Source organism: Nicotiana tomentosiformis, chromosome 8, assembly GCF_000390325.3.
Source record: "Nicotiana tomentosiformis chromosome 8, ASM39032v3, whole genome shotgun sequence".
Lineage (NCBI taxonomy): Eukaryota > Viridiplantae > Streptophyta > Magnoliopsida > Solanales > Solanaceae > Nicotiana > Nicotiana tomentosiformis.
Window position 1 is genome coordinate 75270196 of NC_090819.1, and position 4162 is coordinate 75274357.

Consider the following 4162-nt stretch of genomic DNA (forward strand, 5'->3'; position numbering starts at 1 on the left):
ATGTCGGGATGAAGAAATTCGTTGCCGCAAAATTTCTGGACTACAAAATGATAGATAGCAAGTCTGTTATTACTCAAGTCCAGGAATTGCAAGTGATTATTCATGATCTACTTGTTGAAGGTCTTGTAATCAACGAAGCATTCCAAGTAGCAGCAATGATTGAGAAGTTGCCTCCGTTGTGGAAGGACTTCAAAAATTATTTGAAACACAAACGAAAGGAAATGTCCCTTGAAGATCTCATTGTTCGGTTGAGAATCGAAGAGGACAATAAAGCTGCTGAAAGGAGAGGCCGTGGAAATTCAACAATAATGGGAGAAAATATTGTTGAAGCTAACAAAAAGAGGAAGAAGGCTTCTGGTCCGAAATACAACCCAAGCAAGAAGCGGTTCAGTGGAAACTGCTACAACTGTGGGAAAACTGGACACAAATCTATGGAGTGTCGTGCTCCGAAGAAAGACAAGAAAAGGGGTCAAGCAAACATGGTAGTAAACCATGATGATGTTGATAACTTGTGTGCCATGCTCTCTGAATGTAACTTGGTGGGAAATCCTAAACTGTGGTGGTTTGATTCAGGAGCCACTCGCCATGTTTGTGCAGTTAGAGAGGCTTTTGCTACCTATGCTCTTGCTGAACCCGGAGAGACAGTTTATATGGGAAATGCTTCAACAGCAAAAGTTGAAGGATATGGGAAGGTATTTCTAAAAATGACTTCTGGCAAGGTCATGACTTTGAACAATGTCCTTCATGTTCCCGAAATGAGAAAGAATTTAGTCTCTACTGGACTTCTTGTTAAGCACGGTTTTAAGTGCGTTTTTATATCCAACAAGGTTGTAATTAGTAAGAATGAAATATTTGTGGGAAAAGGTTACCTCACCGAGGGCCTTTTCAACCTAAATGTAATGGTTGTTGAAAATAATAATAATATTTCAGCTTCTTCTTACTTACTTGAGTCAAATGATTTATGGCATGTACGTTTGGGTCATGTCAATTATAAAACCTTACGGAAAATGATTAACTTGGAAGTACTGCCCAAGTTTGAATGCGAAAAATCAAAATATCAAACATGTGTGGAATCTAAGTATGTTAAACATCCTTATAAGTCAGTTGAAAGGAATTCAAATCCTTTAGACTTAATTCACACAGATATTTGTGACATGAAGTCAATACCATCTCGCGGTGGAAAGAAGTATTTCATAACTTTTATTGACGATGGTACTCGATATTGCTATGCTTACTTACTGAATAGTAAAGATGAAGCAATAGACGCATTCAGGCAATACAAAAATAAAGTTGAAACGCAACTTAACAAGAAAGTAAAAATGATAAGAAGTGATAGGGGTGGTGAATATGAATCTCCTTTTGAAGAAATATGTTTAGAATATGGAATTATTCATCAAACAACAGCCCCTTACACGCCCCAATCTAATGGGATTGCGGAAAGAAAGAATCGCACATTAAAGGAGATGATGAATGCGTTGTTGATAAGTTCTGGTTTGCCACAGAACTTGTGGGGGAAGCCATTCTTACGGCTAATCGAATATTAAATCGAGTGCCCCATAGCAAAACACAATCCATTCCTTATGAACAATGGAAAGGAAGGAAGCCCAACTTGAATTATTTTAAAGTGTGGGGGTGTTTGGCAAAAGTGCAAGTTCCTAAACCCAAAAGGGTAAAGATAGGACCGAAAACCGTTGATTGTGTTTTCATAGGATATGCGACAAATAGTAAAGCATATCGATTTCTGGTTCATAAATCAGAAAATCCCGACATTCATAATAATACGGTTATAGAATCAGATAATGCTGAGTTTTTTGAAAATATATATCCGTATAAAAAGGAATGTGAGTCGTTTGGTGAAGGATCTAAACGACCTCGGGAAGAAACAAAAGAAAGTACATGTAATCAGGAGAATCCAAGACATAGTAAACGTCAAAGAACGTCTACTTCATTTGGACCAGATTTTGTGACTTTCTTATTGGAGAATGAGCCTCAAACATTTAAAGAAGCTATGACTTCTTCGGAATCATTGTTTTGGAAAGAGGCAGTCAATAGTGAAATAGAATCCATATTGAACAACCATACATGGGAATTGGTTGATCTTCCTCCTGGAAATAAACCTTTGGGTTCTAAATGGATTTTTAAGAGAAAAATCAAAGATGATGGCACTATTGATAAATTCAAGGCAAGGCTCGTAGTCAAAGGGTATAGACAACGAGAAGGTCTAGACTACTTTGATACATACTCTCCAGTTACAAGAATTACGTCCATACGGATGTTAGTAGCATTAGCTGCAGTGTATGGTCTTGAAATTCATCAAATGGATGTTAAGACGGCCTTCTTAAATGGAGAGTTGGAGGAAGAAATTTACATGGAACAACCTGAAGGGTTTGTGGTTCCAGGTAAAGAAAAGAAGGTATGTAGACTTGTTAAGTCTCTTTACGGACTAAAACAAGCACCCAAACAATGGCATGCGAAATTTGACCAAACAATGTTGTCAAATGGTTTTAAGATAAATGAATGTGATAAATGCGTGTACATTAAAAATGTTCCAAATCACATAGTCATTGTTTGCCTATATGTGGATGATATGTTGATAACGAGTAATGACATTGCCAACATAAATGCTACTAAGCGTATGCTCAATAGCAAGTTTGATATGAAAGACTTGGGAGTTGCTGATTTAATTCTGGGAATTAAGATCAATAAGACTCCTCAAGGTCTGGCATTGTCACAATCTCATTATATTAAGACAGTACTTGAAAAATTCAAGCACTTGGGCTTTAAAGTTGCAAAGACTCCAATTGACGTGAATCTTGCATTAGCAAAGAACAAAGGCCAAAGCATATCACAATTGGATTATGCTCGTGTATTGGGATGCTTAATGTATATCATGAATTGTACACGACCAGACATAGCTTGTGCTATAAGTAAACTGAGTCGATATACGAGCAATCCAGGCCAATCTCATTGGATGGCAATGAAACGAGTTTTGGGATATTTAGAACATACCCAGAACTTTGAATTGCACTACAGTAATTTTCCTGCGGTGATTGAGGGATACTGTGATGCAAATTGGATCACCGGTTCAACTGATTCTAAGTCCACGAGTGGATATGTATTCACTATTGGTGGAGGAGCGGTATCTTGGAAGTCGTCCAAACAAACATGTATTGCCCGCTCTACAATGGAGGCTGAATTCATAGCCTTAGATAAAGCCGGTGAAGAAGCTGAATGGCTCCGGAATTTCTTGGAAGACATTCCATTTTGGCCCAAACCGTTGGCACCAATATGCATACATTGTGATAGTCAAGCGGCAATTGGAAGGGCTGGGAGCGTCATGTATAACGGTAAATCTCGTCATATACGACGAAGACATAAAACCGTTAGGCAATTACTCTCTAGAGGAATTATCACAATTGACTATGTAAAGTCAAGTGATAATGTGTCGGATCCACTTACAAAAGGCCTAACTAGAGAGGTAGTTGAGAAATCATCAAGGGGAATGGGGCTATGGCCGAGAACAAGTCATTGTGGCGGTAACTCTACCTAGAAGACTGGAGATCCCAGATCTAGGTTCAAAGAGATCAAACAAAGTCATTAATGACGGTTCAACATTGTCAAATAAAATTTTAGTCAATTCTCGTGATGAGACAATGTTCAGTACCAAGGATAAAACATTAAGGCTTTTTAATGATTTCTAAATTTGATACGGGGTATATCAAATAGTGTATCTACAGGATGACACGTTTAGGAATCACCTATTTAAGTGTGAAGTGTGAGCCGCTTCAAGGAGAACTTTGTAAGGCCAGTTCTCTACGCACTTATGAAACCAGGCGGTGTTCATGGCTGAAACGAACACAACAATGAGAACCAAAGACGGTTAAGGGTTGATTGTGTGACTTATGGTTGTCTAGGTATACACCAAAGATCGACGGTTCAAAGATATCAAATCTACCGATTGACCGAGTATATCCGACATAAGTTTACTACGGAAAGTTCAAAGGGAAACCTACTTATCCAGATGCAATTAATCCTTGCTTGTAAATCACACAGTTTTTCATGCATACTTCCGTGATATAGCCATTCCCCATTCATGTGGGGGATTGTTGAGGTTTTATTTTTAAGATGTAATATTCTTAAAATGAGGGTGAATGGGAAATGG